Source organism: Spermophilus citellus (assembly GCF_964194105.1).
Source record: "Spermophilus citellus genome assembly, chromosome: 13".
Classification (NCBI taxonomy): domain Eukaryota; kingdom Metazoa; phylum Chordata; class Mammalia; order Rodentia; family Sciuridae; genus Spermophilus; species Spermophilus citellus.
The window spans coordinates 63,185,914-63,208,941 of NC_138193.1; the positions used below are offsets into that span (position 1 = coordinate 63,185,914).

Sequence of the window (23,028 nt, forward strand, 5' to 3'; positions counted from 1 at the left end):
GCATATAGAAAGTAATCTCTTTTTACATGTTGTTTGTTATTTCCATGAGTTATTGAAGAGTGACCTAAAGTATAAATTCAAACTATAGGACAGAATAATATTCAAGTATCAAAATAAAATTTCCAGTGCTAAAAAAGAAAGGTGGGGGTGGGAAGGAAAGCTCCACAAGAGCTGGAATGACTGGGATAACTGTTGTGTTGCTCTCTATTTGGGGAAAAGGAAGCAGGAAAATAATCATGTATGTGTTTTGATTTATTTTTTGTGGTGCTGGGGCTTGAACCCAGAGCCTTGTGCATGCAAGGCAAGCACTCTACCAACTGAACTATATCCCCAGCCCCAATCATATACGTTAATGCCTATGCTGGTACACACACTTCATCTACAAAAGAATATTTTTAAGGGTTATGTTTTTTTTTTAAAGAGAGAGTGAGAGAGAATTTTAATATTTATTTTTCTTTAGTTTTCAGCGGACACAACATCTTTTGTTTGTATGTGGTGCTGAGGATCCAACCTGGACCGCACGTATGCCAGTCGATCACACTACAGCTTGAGCCACATCCCCAGCCCCAAGGGTTATGTTTTATAACTGGTCTTCTTTGGGGAGTTCAAGAGAATACTTAAATATATACCTTTAAAAAACATGATTCACTTACTTTTAACTTTCTCTAATATATTTGTTCAATTAATTGCTAGATTCTTCTTATCTGCTGGGAATGTCACAGGTAGGAGCTGCCCCTACAATTATTTAATTGTTTAGAGAACCAAGGAACCAGATGATTATTTTGGCTATGACCAGTTGATTCAGACTGATAATTTTCTCTTCTCATCCCAAATATTTAGCATGCTGTCCTAATGAGATTTGAGCCCAATGAATCATGTTTGGGTCAAATTATATAAAAAGCTTTTGGGAAAAGTTTTCAGATCTTTCTAATTATTGGGGTGGTGGTAATATCCCCACCCCAGGCCCCCTCCCTGTATCTCCATTTCTTCCCTAATCTGTATCTTCCCAATTAGTGGCTCTGGTAGAGAGTTTTTCTACATTTTGAGTGCAGTGAACAGAGATCTGAGTGAATTGGTCTGATATGAGAGGATGCAGTTCACCTATGGGGATGGATGTGATAATTGTTCATGTTGAATCTGGATCTTAACCAGTTGGATGTTATCACACTTTTCTCTGAATTCATAATTTAATCTCTGTCCTCTAGTGATAATTTAAAAAAAAACTTTTTTAATCAAATCATTTATGAAGGAGCAATCCATAGACTGTGAGAAAGCAATTCCAATACACACACATACTTGTTTACAAAATATACAAAGACTGGAAAACTCAACAATCAGAAATTAACAAAACATACAAACAGGTATTTCATTGAAAAGGATAATCAAATAGCAAATAAGCATATGAAAAAAGCATTATTTGTTGTTAGAGAATTTCACATTAAAAGCATAATGGGATACCTAACAGATTGCCTATGGGGTGTGTGTGTGTGTGTGTGTGTGTGTGTGTGTGTGTGTATGTGTGTGTGTGTGTATATATATATGTATATATATATATATATATATATATATATATATATATATGCAAAAAAAGTGTTAACAAACAATAAAATAAATCCGGTGCTGTGTACCATATGATGAGTGAGAGAATGAACAATTGTAACAAAAGCATTCCAACAATCTTCTCTCTGAGCCTGACAGCAAGACAATTCAAATCATTTTCCAAAACATTACGTTATAAAATCTATCATTTACCAAATTTTCCACTGACCTTCATGTCAGATGTTCTTTTTTTTCCCAACAATATCAATAATTAATTTAAATATAAATTAACTAGATATTGTAATTTAAAGGTATAGATGTTAAACATATGTAAAAAATCAAAAAATATGTTCTATACATATGTCACACACATTAAATATCAATACATCAATAAGCAAAAAGCAAAAGAAGGAGAAAATAATCATGAGAAATCTGAATTAAAGTTATTAATATAAAATAAATTTCAAGAAAAAGTATTTTCAGAGATAAAGGGAAACATTTCTTAACTATAATAGGGTAACTTCTTCAAGAAAGTATAACAATCTTAAATGTGAATGTACCTAATAACAAAATTTCAAAATACATGAAGTAAAAATTAGTAAAATTAGAAAGACAAAGCTACAATCATATTTGGAGACTTTAAGCCCCCTCATTTTGCTGTAATGAGTAATATTATAGAAAGCTTAACTGTCACCTTGACCTACTTATTATTTATAGAAAACTATACACAAAAATGACAAGTAAAAAATTAATAAAGATAGACTATATTCTGTCATAAAATAAGCTTTGATAAATTTTTTAAATGTGAAATCGTACATACTGTGTTTCCTGCATGATTTATTACATTAAAAATCAATCACCTTAAGAGATATTGAACCCCACCCTCATGTCTCAACTACCTCAAAATTAAACAGCACACTTATAAATATCTCCCAGATCAAAGAAGAAAGCACAGGAAAAGTAAATAAAAAGTGCTTTGAACTAAGTGATAATAAAAGCTTAAAATATCAGAATCTCTGAGACAAAATGGTACTCAGATGAACACTTATAACTAAAGTATTTGTATAAGAAATAAGCTACATTAACAATCAAATTATTTTCAAATTAGGTAGTAGGAAGGAAAAATAAGAGTAGGAGCAGAAATATGTGAAATTTAAAAAATAATACAGCTAAACGTTGATAAAAATCTAACAAGTCTATTCAAGAGAAAAGCAAATAATAATAATAATAATAATAATAATAATAATAATATCAGTGGAAAGGAAGCTATCAAGGAAAGGAAGCTATGCAGGGCTGGGGTTGTAGCTCAGTAGTAGAGTGCTTGCCTAGCATATGTGAGGCACTGGGCTCAATCCTCAGCACCACATGTTAACAAAGTAAAGATCCATTGACAACTAAACAAACAAACACACACACACACACACACACACACACACACACACAAAAACCCAACTCTACAGATGCTAAAAATGTACTAAGGTAATATTACAATTGTATAATTACAATTATATACCTTACATAACTTAGTCTATTTTAGAGGATAGAAACCCCTATTTGTTTATGTGATCCATATTAGTGATATGTTTTTTCCCATCCTTTCACCTTCAGTCTGTGGATGTCTTTGCCTATGAAGTGAGTCTCTTGGAGACAGCATATTGTTGGGTCTACCAGTCTATGTCTTTTGACTGGTGAGTTTAGGCCATAATGTTCAATGTTAATTATTGAGATATGATTTGTGTTCCTGGTCATTTTGGTTGATTTCTAGTTTTTAATTTGAATTAGTTTTCCCTTTGACTATTCCTTTAGTGTAGTTTCTCCTTTAACTGGTTTTCACTGTTTAATTTTTTTTTCATTTCATCTTCATGAAATATTTTGTTGAGAATATTCTGAAGTGCAGGCTTTCTGATTGTGAATTCTTTTAATTTTTGTTTCTTATGGAAGCTTTTTATATCATCTTCAAATCTTAAGCTTATTTTTGCTAGATATAAGGTTGGCATCCAATGTCTTTCATAGCTTGGTATATGTTATTCCAGGACTTCCTAGCTTTGAGGGTCTGGGTTGAGAAATCAGCTGAGATATGAATTGATTTCTCCCTATAAGTAATCGGATATTTTTTTCAAAGCCTTTAAAATTTTATCCTTATTTTGTATGCTAGGCATTTTCATTATAATGTGCCCTGAATGTGGGTTATTTGTAATTTTGCACATTTGGGGTCCTGTAAGCCTCTTGGATTTGATTTTCCATTTCATTTTTTAGATTTGGGAAGTTTTCTGATATTATTTCATTGAAAAGGTTGTGCATTCCTTTGGTTTGTATCTCCGTGCCTTCATCTATCCTGATAAATCTTAAATTTGGTCTTTTCTTATTATCCCATAATTCTTGGAATTTCTGTGTATGGTTTCTTAACATCTTCTATCCATGGTCAACTCTGTTTTCAAGATTATATATTTTGTCTTCATTGCCTGAAGTTCTGTCTTCCAAGTGGTCTAATTGTTAGTGATGCTTTCTGTTGAATTTTTAATTTGATTTATTGTTTCCTTCATTTCAAGTATTTCTGTTTTTTTCAAAATCTCTCTTTATTGAAGTGATCTACATGTATTTGCTCTATTACATCATCCTTTTCTTCACAGATCATTTTAACTATGTACATTCTAAACTCCTCTGAAATTTTTTCTACTGTGGTATCCATGGATTCTGTTATTGGAGTATCTTGATTTGTTGGGGTGATTTGTTCCCTTATTTTTTCATGTTGTTTGTGTGTCTACCTGTCTACAGTATGGATTTGAGGCAGTAGTATTTCTAGCCCATGGACTTATATTGTCTCTGAAGGTTTCCAGTACCTCACTGTTTAAGGGGAGACAAATAATAACAACAACCATGCAAACCATTTACAGCATTAAATGAAATAGTTCCTACTATGATGTCTACAATGTCAATTATCACAATAAACAGTTATGCCTATAATAAAAACAGCAAGTTTACAAAAGGGTTTACATTTTCAAATGGTGGACAGGGATAGAACAGAAGATATAGGATGTGATGATTATGAGGGAGGAGGAGAGAAGACAGAAGTAAAAAATTAAAGGAAGAGTGAGAGAACAATGAGATTGGCTGTTAGAAGAAAAGAGAGAATCAAGGAAAATAGGTTGGAGAAAAATATATATAAATCAAAAATTTAAATAAAAAATTAAAAGTAAAGGAATATAAACAAAACTAAAATATACTAATCAAACATCCTAGTTCATAAAAAACTAATCCATGTAAAATAACTGACTTCAAAAATGCTAGAGATCCACCAAGAAACTCCACCAAGGAAACCAGCAGCCACCATCTTGGAGAGCTGACGTAACCACCGCCAGTCTCCGACAGATTGCAACAATAAAACAGGTGTGTGTTACTCAGCTCATCTCCCACACAGCAGGGAATTCGCATAAAATCTCTCCTAGGCTTCCGGAGGAGGGATTATCAGAGCGAGCCTGCATAAAGACACGGGGAAAGCTAGAGACACCTGACCTTCAACTCCCCCTCCCATCAGCGGCGAAAAAGAAACCTGTCTTGCCAGTGCTAGGGGAGGGGCAAGTGGAAAAAAATCAAAACAATAGAGTGCCGGGGTTCCCAATAGCCACCACCCTCCACACCCAGCAAACGGCAGGCCGATAGTACAGTTTGAACTGCCAAGAGGCATCACTCAGGGGAAATCTGGTCTAGCAGGAGAAAACAGGGGACTAGAGGCCAGACCCTCGCGACTCTGCGGCTGGAGACCACACGCCCGCCGGCGACAGCCCACCCGCTGCCCGCGCAACTGGGCAACTAGAGATCGCCCACCCGCCGGCGACAGCCGGCCGTCTGCCCGAGCCACTGGGCGGCTGGAGACTGCCCGCCCGCCGGCAACCAATTGCCCACCGGCTGCCCGCGCAACTGGGCGGCTGGAGTCCGCCCCCCCACCGGCGACTGATCGCCCGCAGGCTGTCCGCGCGACTGGGCAGCTGGAGACGGCCCGCCCGCTGGTGACAGCCCACCCGCTGCCCGCACAACTGGGTGGCTAGAGATTGCCCGCCCACCAGCGACACCCGGCCTGTTGCCCTTGCGCCTGGGCGGCTGGAGACCGCAAGCCCGCCAGCGACCGGGAGCTGAAACCAACCAGAGACAGTCCAGTCCCACCCCCACATTCGGACACCCTGGCAAGGAGCCTGGGGCCCGCCATAGCAGAGAGGTGACGTCACTGGAGCTCGGCCATAAGAATTCCTTCCCAGCAGAATCCACTTTAGCAGGCATAGTCGACCAACACAAAGGAGAGACAACAGAGATATACAAAACCAAAACAAATCTATAGAAGAGAGCAGAAACACAGCAATCAAATAGAGCTGGAAAGTAACGTGAACATCATGAAAAAATAAGGAAAAAAAGGAGTACAAACAATGCAGGACAACTTAAATCTACAGGAGGACCTAGAAGCATCAGAAACATGGATAGGGAAAGAACTCAAGGCATACCTAACTCAGATTGAAAGGAATATTAGAGAAGACATGAGACAGCAAGTCCAAGCAATGAAAGTATATTTTGAAAACGAATTAAACAAACAAATTCAAATGGCAAAGAACGAGCTTTACCAGGAGATAGAGATCTTTAAAAAAATCAAACAGTAATCCTAGAAATGCAGGAAACTATAAACCAAATTAAAAACTCGAATGAGAATATTACAAATAGACGAGATCAAGTAGAAGTCAGAACATCAGATAATGAAGACAAAGTTTATCAACTTGAAAAGAATATAGTCAACACAGAAAAGATGCTTAAATCTCATAAGCAATCTATTCAAGAGATATGGGATGTCATAAAAAAAGAAATTTGAGTGTCATTGGGATAGAAGAAGGCATAGAGATTCAAACCAAAGGAATGGACAACCTATTAAATGAAATAATTCTAGAAAACTTCCCAGAGATGAAAGATGGAATGGATTGCCAAATCCTGGAAGCCTACAGGACCCCAAACATTCAAAACCATAATAGACCAACTCCAAGACATATAATTATGAAGATAGCCAACATACAGAACAAGGAGAGAATATTAAAAGCTACGAGAGAAAGGAGGCAGATTACATTCAGGGGTAAACCAATTAGGTTAACGACTGATTTTTCATCACAGACTTTGAAAGCGAGAAGATCCTGGGACAATGTATTTCAAACGCTGAAAAATTATGGATTCCAACCAAGAATACTGTATCCAGCAAAATTAAGCTTCAGATTTGACAATGAAATTAAAATCTTTCACGATAAACAAAAGCTAAAAGAATTCGCAGCCAGAAAACCAGCACTACAAAGCATTTTGAGCAAAATACTACAAGAAGAGGAATTGAAAAATAGTGCCCAAAACTAACAGTGGGAGGTATCTCAGTAAAGGGGGGGGGAAATAACCAAAAAGTAAAAAACAGCCAAACTAAAATAAATAAACAAATAAACATGACTGGAAATACAAACCATATTTCAATTGTAACCTGCCGCAGTCTGGCTGGGCACAATTCAGGAGCCACTTGTCAAAAGAAACGAACTTTATTTTTAGAACTACAAACACCAAACAAAACAGCTCCTCAGGAAAAAACCCTCAGAGCCCAACTGCCACCACTGGCTTCCCACAAGCCTCTCCCCCCACACAAACCTCACCACCTCCCACAATCCTCCTGCTCTTGAGGCTGATTGGCTGGGTCGCGTGGGAGGAGCCAAAGAAGTCCCCTAATGAGCAGCTCTGTGGAGGAACCAATCAGCTAGATGTTGCTGGGGCCGCTGTGAGCCAATCATCAGCTGGCAGTCTGAAGGGCAGGGAAACAGCCCAATGAACATCACCGCAGAGGAGCCAATCAGCTAGATGTTGCTGGGGCCGCTGTGAGCCAATAATCAGCTGGCAGCTGGAAGTTTGCTGGCAGCTGGAAGTTTGCTGGAGCCCCTTTGGCTGTGGCTCTCAACAGTAACCTTAAATGTTAATGGCCTAAACTCACCAATCAAGAGACATAGGCTAGTAACCTGGATCAAAAAAACAAATCCAACAATATGCTGCCTTCAGGAGACTCATATGATAGGAAAAGACATACACAGGCTGAAGGTACAAGGTTGGGAAAAATCATACCACTCACATGGCCCTCAGAAACAAGCAGGAGTGGCCATACTCATATCGAATAAAATCAACTTCAAACCTAAGTTAATCAAAAGGGATAAAGAAGGACACTATATACTGTTAAAAGGAACCATCTACCAACAAGACATAACAATTATCAATTTGTATGCACCAAACAATGGTGCTGCAACATTCATAAAACAAACTCTCCTCAAGTTCAAGAGTCAAATAGACTACAACACAATAATTATGGGTGACTTCAACACACCGCTCTCGCCATTAGATCCTCTAGACAAAAGCTGAATAAAGAAATTATAGAACTCAATAGCACAATCAATAACCTAGACTTAACTGACATATATAGAATATATCAACCATCATCAAGTGAATACACGTTCTTCTCAGCAGCACATGGATCCTACTCAAAGATAGACCATATATTATGCCATAGGGCAACTCTTAGTAAATATAAAGGCATGGAGATAATACCATGCACCATATCTGATCATAATGGAATAAAACTGGAAATCAATGATAAAAGAAGGAAGGAAAAATCTTACATCACATGGAAAATGAACAATATGTTAGTGAATGATCAATGGGTTACAGAAGACATAAAGGAGGAGATAAAAAAATTCTTAGAGACAAATGACAATACAGACACAACATACCGGAATCTATGTGACACAATGAAAGCAGTTTTAAGAGGGAAATTCATTTCTTGGAGTTCTTTCCTCAAAAAAAGAAAAAAAAACCCAACAACGAATAAATGAACTCACACTACACCTCAAAAACCTAGAAAAGGAAGAGCAAAACAACAGCAAATGTAGTAGAAGACAAGAAATAGTTAAAATTAGAGCAGAAATCAATGAAATTGAAACAAAAAAACCATTGAAAAAATTGATAAAACTAAAAGTTGGTTCTTTGAAAAAATAAATAAGATCAACAGGCTCTTAGCCATGCTAACGAAGAGAAGAAGAGAGAGAACTCAAATTACTAACATATGGGATGAAAAAGGCAATATCACAACAGACACTACAGAAATACAGAAGATAATTAGAAAGTATTTTGAAACCCTATATTCCAATAAAATAGAAGATAGTGAAGATATCGATACATTTCTTAAGTCATAAGGTCTGCCCAGATTGAGTCAGGAAGACACACACAATTTAAACAGACCAATAACAAAAGAAGAAATAGAAGAAGCCATCAAAAGACTACCAACCAAGAAAAGCCCTGGACCGGATGGGTATACAGCTGAGTTTTACAAAACCTTCAAAGAAGAATTAATACCAATACTTTTCAAGCTATTTCAAGAAATAGAAAAAGAAGGAGCTCTTCCAAATTCATTCTATGAGGCCAACATCACCCTGATCCCGAAACCAGACAAAGACACTTCAAAGAAAGAAAACTACAGACCAATATCTCTAATGAACTTGGATGCAAAAATTTTCAATAAAATCCTGGTGAATCAAATACAAAAGCATATCAAAAAAATTGTGCACCACGATCAAGTAGGATTCATCCCTGGGATGCAAGGCTGGTTCAATATACGGAAATCAATAAATGCTATTCACCACATCAATAGACTTAAAGATAAGAACCATATGATCATCTCGATAGATGCAGAAAAAGCATCCCTTTATGTTCAAAACACTAGAAAAACTAGGGATAACAGGAACTTACCTCAACATTGTAAAAGCTATATATGCTAAACCTCAGGGTAGCATCATCCTAAATGGAGAAAAACTGAAGGCATTCCCTCTAAAATCTGGAACAAGACAGGGATGCCCTCTATCACCACTTCTATTCAATTTAGTTCTTGAAATACTAGCCAGAGCAATTAGACAGACAAAAGAAATTAAAGGCATAAAAATAGGAAAAGAATAACTTAAATTATCACTATTTGCAGATGACATGATATTATATTTAACAGACCCAAAAGGGTCTACAAAGAAACTGCTAGAGTTAATAAATGAATTCAACAAAGTGGCAGGATATAAAATCAACATGCATAAATCAAAGGCATTCCTGTATATCAGCAACAAAATTTCTGAATTGGAAATGTGGAAAACCACTCCATTCACAATATCCTCAAAGAAAATAAGATACTTGGGAATCAACCTAACAAAAGAGGTGAAAGATTTATACAATGAAAACTACAGAACTCCAAAAAGAGAGATAGAAGAAGATCTTAGAAGATAGAAAAATGTACCCTCTTCATGGATAGGCAGAACTAACATCATCAAAATGGCGATATTACCCAAAGTTCTCTACAGGTTTAATACGATACCAATCAAAATCCCAACGGCATTTCTTGTAGAAATAGATAAAGCAATCATGAAATTCATAGGGAAAAACAAAAGACCCAGAATAGCAAAAGCAATTCTAAGCAGGAAGTGTGAATCTGGAGGTATAGCGATACCAGATTTCAAACTGTACTACAAAGCAATAGTAACAAAAACAGCGTGGTACTGGTACCAAAACAGGCAGGTGGACCAATGGTACAGAATAGAGGACACAGAGACCAATCCACAAAATTACAACTTTCTTATATTTGATAAAGGGGCTAAAAGTATGCAATGGAGGAAAGATAGCATCTTCAACAAATGGTGCTGGGAAAATTGGAAATCCATATGCAACAAAATGAAACTGAATCCCTTTCTCTCGCCATGCATAAAAGTTAACTCAAAATGGATCAAGGAGCTAGATATCAAATCAGAGACACTGCATCTGATAGAAGAAAAAGTCGGCTACGATCTACATACTGTGGGGTTGGGCTCCAAATTCCTTAATAGGACGCCCATAGCCCAAGAGTTAATAACAAGAATCAACAAATGGGACTTACTTAAACTAAAAAGTTTTTTCTCAGCAAGAGAAACAATAAGAGAGGTAAATAGAGAGCCTACATCCTGGGAACAAATTTTTACCCCTCACACTTCAGATAGAGCCCTAATATCCAGAATATACAAAGAACTCAAAAAATTAAACAATAAGATAACAAATAACCCAATCAACAAATGGGCCAAGGACCTGAACAGACACTTCACAGAGGAGGACATACAATCAATCAACAAGTACATGAAAAAATGCTCACCATCTCTAGCAGTCAGAGAAATGCAAATCAAAACCACCCTAAGATTCTCACTCCAGTAAGATTGGCAGCCATTATGAATTCAAACAACAATAAGTGTTGGCGAGGATGTGGGGAAAAGGGTACACTTGTACACTGCTGGTGGGACTGCAAATTGGTAAGGCCAATTTGGAAAGCAGTATGGAGATACCTGGGAAAGCTGGGAATGGATCCACCATTTGACCCAGCTATCGCCCTCCTCGGACTATTCCCTGAGGATCTTAAAAGAGCATACTATAGGGATACTGCCACATCAATGATCTTAGCGGCACAATTCACAATAGCTAGACTGTGGAACCAACCTTGATGCCCTTCAATAGATGAATGGATAAAAAAAAGTTGCATCTATACACAATGGAGTATTACGCAGCACTAAAAAATGACAAAATCATGGAATTTGCAGGGAAATGGATGGCATTAGAGCAGATTATGCTAAGGGAAGCTAGCCAATCCTTAAAAAACAAATGCCAAATGTCTTCTTTGATATAAAGAGAGCAACTAAGAACAGAACAGGGAGGAAGAACATGAGGAAAAGATTAACATTAAACAGATACGAGTTGGGGGAGAGAGAAGGGAAAGCATATGGAAATGGTAGGAGACCCTCAATGTTACACAAAATTACATATAAGAGGTTGTGAGGGGAAAGGGGGGGGGGAACCAAGGGAGAGAATTGAATAACAGCAGATGAGGTAGAGAGGGAAGATGGGAGGGGAGGGGAGGGGGGATAGTAGGAGATAGGAAATGTAGCAGAATATAACAGTCACTAATGTGCCATTATGTAAAAATGTGAGCGTGTAACCGATGTGATTCTGCAATTTGTTTTGGGGGTAAAAATGGGAGTTCATAACCCACTTGAGTCAAATGTATGAAAGATGATATATCATGAGCTTTGTAATGTTTTGAACAACCAATTAAAAAAATGCTAGAGATAAGAAGAAAAAAAAAGGAAATTGTATAAATATCCATGTACCATTAAAGTCACAATTAAACAGTGAAAAAGAATATTTAAAAAAAAATCTTGATGAAAAGCTAAAGAATTCTTTCTATTGGAGTTCAAAATATTCTCAGCTTCTCTCATCAGTTTTACGTGGGGTCTTCTGGAGGTTGATGCTCCATCCTCTGGGTTGCTGGACTGAGAGACATAATCCCATAGACAGAGTTCCTAGAGGCAGGATTTAGGCTTAGGTGGGTTCCAGGCTCTTCACTGAATACTTATTGGTCTGGAGATTTTAAATCAGCACAACTTCAGGGTACTCGCTGGTCCGTGCTGGAGGACTTTACTCCAGGGCTTCCCTGGGTTTCAGTCATGTGGAGCCAATTCTTAGTCCCCTATGTCACCTGAAGACCCCATGTTTCCAGGTCTTGGGTTCAGTCTCCAAACAATTTCTCCTGCCCAGTCACTTCAGAGTTCTAGGCCATATGTGTCTCTCCAAGCTGGTCCTGAAAACAGTCAAATTGGATGGGGAGGGGTAGAGCCGGGTAGGTTTCCATGACCAGTTGTCCCCTTTGTAAACCTCTCTCCCCATTTGATTTTCTTCTGGTTACTTAAGCACACTCTATGTCATGTAGCATGTGTTTACTGGGCCTGTATTTCAGGCCAAACTCGGGTTTGCCAGGATCAGCTTTCTCCGTTGCCAGTCCCCATGCTGCACTGACAAAATGGTTCCTTTTTTTGTCCTCCAGATGCCACCTGGAGAGACAGGGGCTTCTTTTCCCCCACATAGATATCCTGCAGCATGTCCTTCAGGTTCACAGGGCAATGTCCTTGATATCTAAATGCTCTGTACCCAGAGGCCTCAGGCCTCCCCAAAATGTGGGTTCCTTTAAGTCCCTTATCCCTCTACTGTGCTCACGGAGGGACCTCTCTGGCTGGAGCTTCCAGCCAGACTGTGGCAGCAGCTGTGCTACTGGGGATTTTTTCCTTATTTTATTATATCCAACCTCCTGTGTCCCTGATCTGCTTTGAATGTTTAGTTTTAGGTTCCAGTGAAGTACACCCCCCCACCCCACCCCCACTTTTTGTTCACCCACCCTGTGGAGAGGCTGCCTGTCTACTTTCTTGGTTTCATGCCGCAGAGCAGCCAGGATTGTGATCTCCTCTATTCTGCTATCTTGGATTCTTTCCTCTAGTGATACTTTTAAAGTGAGTACTCTGAATTATAATTTATGGCTCCTCTTGTCTATAAATTCCTTGAGGCAATCAAGGAATCATGCCAGATAGATTTTTGTATCCCTCCTTTCTCTTAATCCTGTTATTTTTCTATTCATGTCACAATTTGTTTTCTCTCATTGTTATAAAGATATTATTATGCATAGCACAGAGAGAGTAACTAACTAACTTATCTAGGGACACTAGTAAGGAACAGAGCCATGGTTTGAACCCAGGCAGTTTGATCCTAAATTTTAGGATCACTAGAGACTATTCTTGGTATGGTAACAGACACACGGGCAGCTCAATTAACACTTATCTTCTTGCTGTTAGTTTCCCGCTCCTTTTTTTTTTTTTTTTTTTTTTTTTTTGGTAAGGTGAACTCCAATACCAGAACAACTGTTAAATTAAAATAAACTTTGTTCCTGTTCTGCTTTCTGGTAGCCAATCTGGATGTCTTTTAGTAAATGTGGGCAAGCCCAATCTCCTATATAAAAACAATCATAAGTACAGTTTAAAAAGCCAATGAGCTAAAATTAGAATGACCATATAAAGGAATCCCTATCAGAAAGCAAGAAGAATCACTGTTTTAATTCTGTTATTGTGGGCTGGGGATGTGGCTCAAGTGGTAGCGCGCTTGCCTAGCGTGCGTGCGGCCTGGGTTCGATCCTCAGCACCACATACCAACAAAGATGTTGTGTCCTCCGAGAACTAAGGAAAAATAAATAAATATTAAAATTCTCTCTCTCTCTCTCTCTCTCTCTCTCTGTCCCCCTCTCTCTTAAAAAAAAAAAAAAAATATGTCCAGTTCTGATGAGCTGGCACTTTAAAAAAAAAAAAAATTCTGTTATTGTCAGTTGGTCATGAGAAAAAGGGGAGGTGACATTATTTTCCTGGGAAAGCCTGTATTGGTTATTTTTAATCATGTGAAAATAACCAACCATTCCTGATTCCACCTCTAACATCATTTCTTTCAACAGAAAGAGCTATCAGTACTGATGAAAACAAGAAAAGATATCAATAGTCTAAAATGATAGCTTGGCATGGTAGCACACACCTGTAATCCCAGTGACCAGGAGGCTGAGGCAGGAGGATGGCAACTTTGAGGCCAATCTTGGCAATTTAGCGATGCCATAAATGACTTGTTGAGACCCTAACCTCAAAATAAAAAATAAAAAGGTCTGGGAATGCATTATAATGGTATAGATCCCCTGAATTCAATCTTCAGTACCAATAAAGTAAATAAGATCATTTGAAATGATAAAATAAGTTACCCAGATACAGCATCTTTAGACTTTGAAATGCAATCAAAGACTCTGCCTATTTGTTGCCAGCAGTCTTGGCCTGCATGATGATAGTTTAGGGCTTCATTAGGTTACAGAAAAGGCCATAGATATCCATTCAATAATTGATGATTTCAAATGTGTTCATGACATAGAAACAAATATGAGTAATTCTAATAACATGAATACTTTCAAAGCATGGTTCTTAAGTAAAGCATTTTGGTTATATACTGGGTATTTTAATTTTCTTTAAATGAGGTTTGAGTGAGTTTGAAATCATTCAACAAATACTGAGTACTTAATGTGACAAGCATTGTTCATACATCAGTGAACCAGACAAAGATCCCAACTTGTGGAGAACTTTTATTCTAAATTTAACTATGAATTGGTGTTAGTGTTGATAAATTTATCTATTGAAGACTGGGAGCTTGATATACAGGAGTAACTTGTAAATCTTTATCACTGTTCCAAATTACCAGACACTTTCTGTTCTCAAGTTCAATCAAGTTGTATGTGCAACTGTAAAAAAAAATCCATGCGATAGCCCCAGTGTATAGAATAGTCCTTCTTGAGACAATTTGGACTTAGTCTTAAGAGAGGTTGTCATCCCCGCGGGATCTTCAAGAAGGCAAGTTAATCAGATCCCTGGCTTTACATCTTCTTATTACCAAATTATGACATAATTTTATATGCCACATTTTAGGGAAAAAATACTTAAAATAAATCTCACTTATTAAGTAATAATGGATTTTTCCTGTAGCTGCTATTTTTGCTACTCCTATAAGTATCAGAAATAGTTCTGCAACTTGGTATCCAGAAGGGATATTGACCCAAAGAGCAGATATGAGCACAGACGTATCCCTGGTTAGAACCCTGATTCTTACACCAAACTGTCACCCCATGGGCCTTTCTTTTAAACTAATAAGGTAAAGTGTGTGTGTGTGTGTGTGTGAGAGAGAGAGAGAGAGTGTGTGTGTGAGTGTGTGTGTGTGTGTGGTGTGTTAGGAAGGAGGCTGCAGAGATAAATTGTCAAGTGGGGCTCTTAAAAATCATATGTGGTTCTGGATCGAGAACCACAGTGTTATTGGTTTATTCATCTTTTAGCACTGCAGTAACAAATGGCGACTAATTTGGAGGATTAAAACAACACAGATTTATTCTCTCCTAGTTCTAGAAGTCAGATATTTGAATTCAAGAGATAGACAGTAGCCCACTCTCCAAAGGCTGTGAGGAAGAACCTTGTCTCACCTCTCCTGTCTTCTGGTAGCTCCAGGTGTTCCTTGGTTTGTGACTATACTACGGAAGACTCTGCCTCTCTGTCTATATCTTCTTCTCTTTCTTACAAGGATATCTGTCACTGGATTCAGGTTTTACCCAGATAATCCAGATTGATCCTATCTCAATACCCTTAACCCAATTACAACTGCGGATATTCTTTTCCCATACAAAAAGTCACATTCGCATGCGTTACATATCTGTTAGGGGACTACCATCAAACCCTTACCATTGGGTAGGTCAAAACAAAACAAAACAAACAAAAACCCAAGTCTTCAAAGCTAAAAATCAAAGCATTAGGTGAGATTTTCATAATGCCCACTCTTTCTCCAACATTGTCCTTGCCTGAGATATCTGGCTACAGCCTCAGCTCCCAACTGAATGTTGTTCTGGACTGAAGCTCTGCTCTTGGCTCTGTGATCAGGTTCCCCATGTCAGTTCTCATCTTGGTTTAACCTCTGGAATAGCTCTTGGCTTATCCTGAGAAAGTAATGTGACTCCATTTAAAAAAATAAATAAATAACAGCAGCTTTTACCTCAAGGCCTGTCCTAAGGAAGGGGGCGTGACCCTTGTCCTTGGAAAAACCCACAGAGCACTCCTAAGTACATACCCACCCTGCTGAGTTGTTTGTCTGTAAATAACAGAAGAGGTCTGCAGCGCCAGGTGTCCCTGACTCAGTTAGGCTAGGTGAGGACCTATGGCAACCCCCCTAGCAAACTCCAATCAGCATAAGACTGGGAAAATACCTGGAATGCCAGATGACCTCCAAGTAGTTTATGATGTTGATAACATGTTGGGAAACCATGTAGTTTAGCACGTACACCCCTCATGGCCTAAACCAATCAGTTCAAATGAACCCCCTTCTTGTACTAGCCAATCACCCCTACCCAACTTGTTCCCGCCTTGAATGTGCTAATCAATGTTAAGAGTTGTTGTCTGATTTTCCTGCGGTATGGAATGATTTGCTGTGTGATGTTGTGATGCGTAGAGTATCCCCCCCCAAACCTATAAAATCTCACTGAACAAAGGACTGGGACTCACTCCCTGAGACCCCTGTGTCGGGAATGGTCGTGAGTCCAGGCTCGAGCTTGCAATAAAGAATCTTGTGTGATTGTATCGGATTCGGCTCCTGGAGGTCTATTGGGGTCCCATGAATCTGGCATAACAATCCTTGCACAAATGACACTAATTCATTGAGTCCTCAGATTCATATATAAAAAAAATCAGATTTCCAATATGGTTTGAGCTAGACCCATCTTGTGTCTTATGTCTAAATTCTACATTGCATTTTTCTTGTCAATCTCTTGCTCTATAGATGACAATATTCTTTTTTTTAAGAGAGAGAGAGAATTTTTTAATATTTATTTATTTATTTTAGTTTTCAGTAGACACAACATCTTTATTTTATTTTTATGTGGTGCTGAGGATCAAACCCAGCGCCCCGCGCATGTCAGGCAAGTGTGCTACCGCTTGAGCCACATCCTCAGCCCCAACAATATTCTTTTTTCTCCCTTCAGAATGAACCAATTTCAGTTTTGCATTTATTATTTGAAAATAAATTTAATTATACATTCTTCCCTGTTTTTTTCAAAAGGTCATTTGGTTTTCTAAATTACTCAAAATCTAGCTGAAATTTTTGTTAGAAACTCCAAAGAAAGGTACACTGTAATTTTCCTTGAAGGTAAAAATTTAAGTGTTGGAGGAACAAATCTAGCCTATGGCATGAGGCTTTTACACTAGAATTCTAAAAACTGAGTGTGTCTTATGATGTTGATTAATATACATGCTGACCTTTTCCCCCACCAAAAGGTGTCCAGAGACTTTGCATGTCAATCACTGCGATCTTTGAGTCTTAAAGACACAGAAAAGCAATAAAGGCAAGTGTTACTATTACTTGTTGTTCAAATGTTTAAGTTTACAATCTTACTTTGATACTATTGCTTTATTTTTAAAAGACAGTATCTAAGGAAGTGTGAAGATGCTGATTTGATGAAAACATCTAATTACTACTAGAATGATACAACATATTTTTTGCAGACTGCACAACCCAACCTCTCCCAAACAAGGGTTCATCTATGGCCCACTGAGCAATAGTGACTATCCTTAAGCCAAATGGATAGACAACTCAAATGTTCTGTTATTTTTAGTGTATTTATTCAGAAAGCAATGTTGTTTATTTCCTAAAAATTGGCTGCCCAATTATATAGATGATTTCAAAGGACAATAAAAAGCTTTAAAACAGTGATAAGAATGCCACAAAGATGATCAAATGGATTTATAAGAAACAAAGTTAAGGATTAAGGTGTTTTTTTTTTTAAACCCAGAAAATTGAAAATTTAAATGGATGGAGATGAGTTTATTGCAATCAGCTTCTACTGTTTGAAAGATTACTTTATAAAAAAATCATAACTCTGATCTTTATTCCCACTAAAGATAGGTCAGCAAGAAGTTAATCATGACGGAATTACATCAGGTCCAGGCAGAAAGGTCAATGGAGATACTTGAAAGGAGTTGTCTTATCCTGCTCTCTCCTGATCTGTTATGGCTATCCTAGGGTCAGAGGAATGGACTGTTACTTCAGAGCCCAGATCCATCTGCTTCCCAGAGAAAAGTGAGTCTTAAATATCTCCCAAGGAAAAACTATGGCCTCTCTCAGTGTCTTATTTCAGCCTTTTAAATTCTTAAAGCAAGAACATGTTAATGCCAAATCAAAAGCCCCCCTGGGTAGTTAGACTCATTTTCCTCCTTCCTTGGGCAGGGAGGATGAGGGTCACCAACACATGTGACATCCTCAAGTTACAGGTACCAAATTCTCACACCATTGTCTTTCTTTTGTTTTTTTTTTCCTCTAGCCCTCACTGGATCTATTTCCCAAAGTTGTAATTATTTTTCTTGCCTTTCTGGTTTTGTGATGAATGGCAATCCTGACATCCCCTGACACTGAGAATTCTTACCTTTATCTTTGCATTAAAATTTTAATGCAAAGGAATGTACAACAGAAATAGGTCATTTTTCTTCTGCAGATCACCAATTGCAAGATTTCTTTTCATAAAAACTGGTATATCAATTTTCTATTGAAAGTACATTTTTGTGAAGCATAAAAAAATTTAATCCTGAGCTCTGTAGCTGTCAGAGAAATGAATGGTTCTTCTATTTTGAAATGGCTGCCAACAAATATGAGGACTGGATATCATTTCTCTCTTGTCAGGCTTCTCTTTATGAATCTGGCGTTACAGGTGGCTGAAATAGCGTCTCATTATCAAAGGCTGGTATGTTTTTTCTTTATAGGGCTTATAGTCCTACTGCCTAGGACTGAAGGATAATCTGAGTGGCATAGTGCTTAACATAGACAATTGAAGAAAGTGCTGGTTTGGCATTTATTTTCAATTTATATTTGCTGAGTTGAAATTCATCTACCATAAAATTCACCACTTCAAAGTGAACAATCAGTGACATTTAGAACATTCACAATGTTGTATAAGCAACAACTACATCAAATTCCAAAAGAATTTTTTATCACCCTATAAAAGAAACTCCATTGCAACCACAGGGCCCTTGATATTGTTGATCTGCTTCCTGTTCTGATGTGTTTATCTTTCTGTATGCAAATGGAATTATACAATGTGTGACCTTTGGCTTTCACTTAGCATAGTATTTTCAATGTTTATCCACACTGTAGCATGTATCAGTACTTTATTAGTTTTTTTTAATAATATCTTTATTTTGTTTATTTATTTTTATGTGGTGCTGAGAATCGAACCCAGGGTCTCACATGTGCGAGGCGAGCGCTCTACCACAATCCCAGCCCTCATTAGTTGTTTTAATGACTGAAAAATATTCTATTGTATATATCAACCACAATTTGTTTAGCCATTCAATCTTCGATGGATATCTGGGTTGTTTCTATCTGTTGGCTATTGCAAATAGTGCTTCTATGAACATTTGTGTAGTGTTATTTGTTTCAATTTTTTAGATACATAGAGAAGAATTACTAGGTCATATAAGAATTTTATGTTTAAACTTTAGGGGAACTACGAAACTATTTCCCTACATTTACTTTTTAAAAGGAAAACCACTGTACTGTGCTGCAGTCTGGTGGGCACAAATCACGAGCCACTCAAGCAGGAACAAACTTTATTTCTGAACTCACGCAAACGCCACCCACTTAGGCCCTTCCAGGCACACCACACACCAACGGGAACTCCCTCCACTGGAACTCCACCCACCAACACGAACTCCCCAGGAATCCCACGAGAACTCCAAAGTAGCGGGTGCCCGAGGCGGACAGCAGGGGTCTATATACAATTGAATACACAGCCTGTTTCAATTCAGCATCATCCAGTCACAGCAATTATAGACAGCTTAACTTAATATCATCATCTTAATAGCTCACCTCTCAACCATTACTTCCGGCAAAATGCCAAGGGCCATTCCGACTAGGCTGTGGCACTCAGCAGTACTGGGCTAGGGATGTTGTGCTTGTCTAGTACACGTGAGGCACTGGATTCTATCCTCAGCCCCACAAACAAATAAATAAAATAAAGCAATCATGTCCATCTACAACTAAAAGAAAGAAAGAAGGAAGGAAGGAAGGAAGGAAGGAAGGAAGGAAACCACAGTACTCATGAACTTGTCTTAGCAAGGGGAGAACAACTCTCTGAACCTAAGGGAAATTTTCTGAAGAATTATTGGCAATGACAGTGTTTTATCCAACTGACTCCTATTCCGGGACTGTCAGAACCAAATACAACAGCAACAATAACCACAAGCTCCATAAAATACCAGGAGGGGAAATCTTAAATCAGCTCCAAGTCCAGTCAAGTTTTTGCCATATTGTTTCTTTAAGATGATGCACTCAGCACAGGTCTAATGCCCCTTTGGCCATGTTGCTACCTCTGATAACCTCAAAGTCAATTAAGAGAACTGCTTTAAATGAGAAAGCCAATTCTGATGAGGTTTATTCTGGGGAAGTTTCAGAACTCATGTTTATGTCCCTTTCTTCCTGTGAGCCTAAGGATCTATGCTTTGAATATTTGACCAATTTTAGCAAATTAAATTTCATTTGATTATCATATAGGAAGACATCTCCTTGTTTTCCTAGAAACTGCTAGTCTGTTATGGGCAAATTGATGTAAAGACTTATTTGCCTATTGGAGAAACAGACTGGTTCTTTAATAATTCATGCCTTATGTCCAGTTTTCTGACTGTCTTCATAGACCTTCCTTTTATGACATTATTACTGTAGGTGTAGCAGGGTCCTGAATAATATGTAACTCACATCCATCCTCTAGTGCCAATAAAAGGCTTAGGAGAACTTTTCACCAACCCTATAATTTTCTATGCTCGACCAAGTTGTGCTGGCCATTGTGTACCATGTAATCGAAACCATAACAGAGTTAAGATAGAATGAATAAGAAACAAAAATACTTCCCTTTATTGGAGATTGATAATATTTGAGATAACATGCCCAAATAGTGCACCCAGAAAAATGAGCTCATCCATCATGAATCTTGCCATGTTGTAATTCAGAATTACTCCTCAGAATTATAAGGTTATTATAGTCCAAGAGGTCTGGTTGCCAGAGAATGAATCCTCAGAGAACCCTAGATAGCCCGAGTCAGAGGAATCATTCCTTGGCTGCTAATCCACTGTGTCTATAATAGTTCAGTCCTGATCCCTGACATTATGCTGCCTGAGTCACATGCTCTCAGAGAAAATGACTTCAGGTTTAAGTAGAAAGGTCAAAAGAGGACAGGGAGGCAGGGAAACTTGGGGTTAGGCAGATGCACTGTTTGGTCAGATGTTATAGGGACAGATTAGGGAGAATTGACTCTGGTGAGGGTCTCACTCTCTTCCCATTGAAAAAGACTTCTCCTTGAGGCAGCTCAGAAATTCCTGAGAATAATGATTATACCTGTGGAGAAACCCAGTTGTACATAATTGGTTGTAGCAGACAGGAGACAGTCCGGCACTTCAGGCTTCAAACTTATTCAGGAGATTTGGTTCATAGAAGAATTTATATTAAAACCTTAAGTCTCAATCTTTCCATATCCCAGGGTTATCACCTTAAGGATACTATGCTCATCAGAGCCCTCAAGTTTAATTAACATTTTCCAAGGACAGGAAAAATTATTCCTCATATGAAAATCATCTCTTAGTGATTTATCTTCTTCAGCTGTTACAAAACAGTATGTTACTTTGATATTTTTTAAAAAATCTTGGAGAATGCATCTGATCCAAGTTAATAATGCATAGCAATATTTTTGGATGATGCTTGGATTTGCTGCTCATATAAACTGAGCCCAGTCTCCACATTACATTAGGGTTTGTCAGGTGATGTCCTTTCAGAGGGCACACAGTGCTCTTCCTCCTCTTTCCAGAGCAGAGGACAAGATCTTGGTAAAAGCACAAGGCTCATACAACTAAGGAGAATTCTTTTGGCCTTTATAAGATTCTAAGCCTATTAAACCAAAATAGGAATCAGGGCATCACATCAACTTTGTGAAAGCCCCAAGAATGATTCCTCTATCTAATACAGGGAAAATGAATTGCAGAACCTCAATAAAAACAAACATCCATCAATGTTGCCATTCCCATCTGATCCCTCTTTCTGACCCAGCAGCAATACCAAAGGAGTTTTGTGGAAGGGAAGCCTGGTTTCTCTAGTATAAATCTCAAAAGGTCAGGAATGTGTTTCAGCTTCCATCAGTAAACTCCTATTAATTCACCAGACATAGGATTTACCTAACCCCTTAGAAACTATTTCTGTTACCCATAGATGCCCAGCCTGCCAGTCTATGGCAATGGAAAGCATCCTGCCAGTTTATACCAAAAATAGAGCATCACTCTCTCCTACCAGCCCATTTGCTGGAGATTTAACTCTTTCAAAGTGTTCTCCACCCTATCTGAAACTTACTTCACTGATGCTACCTTGTTAGGCTCTATAAGAGAGCTCTCTCCTACTTCTCAGCCTTTGATCTTCAGGAAAGCTCTATTATCATAGGCCCAGTTTTCTCCACTGATGTCTACTATTACTCCCACTTCAGTCTCAGGAAAGAGAAATATTTTCCTGTGGTTCAAAGAGGACATTTTGATAATGTTCCCTAGTTTTTGGTGGGGTACAATGTGGAGGCAATACCTTTGGGGCCTACAGTTTGCTTACCTGAAGTCTCTCACAGAATATGCTGTTGGTTTCCCCTGAACTGCTATTGTTCCTGCTGTGGTTCCTGAGGAAAACAGAAGCTCAGTGTTGCTGCTGCCTGGGGACAGTTCAGCACCAGCACTGATTGGCTTCAGGCCTCTCCATACTTCAAAGTCCAGGACCAAATTGGCCTCTAACACAAAGGCCAAAATCCCTCCTACAGTCTGTAATTTCAATCCATGTCCCACATGGGGATGATCTGCTTCCCAGGATGACTGATAGTGGAAACATTCATTCTCTAAAAAGAAAGTCTACTTCCACACAACCATTCAGCCCAATAGGTACCCCTTGACCTCAAACATACAATCTCAAAATGGCCTAATATTGGCCTACTTCCCC

The 23,028-nt window shown here is 38.2% G+C and overlaps 1 long non-coding RNA gene across 2 annotated transcripts in view; it reads right to left on the minus strand.

Annotated features, from left to right (window-relative positions):
• Positions 1 to 22,800, minus strand: part of LOC308632508 — a 75,742-nt gene extending 52,942 nt beyond the window's left edge. For both annotated transcript variants that reach the window (XR_014018545.1, XR_014018546.1), the window contains exon 1: positions 22,651 to 22,800. This is a non-coding gene — a long non-coding RNA (uncharacterized lncRNA). The remainder of the gene's footprint in view (positions 1 to 22,650) is intronic.
• Positions 22,801 to 23,028: the final 228 nt, after the last annotated feature.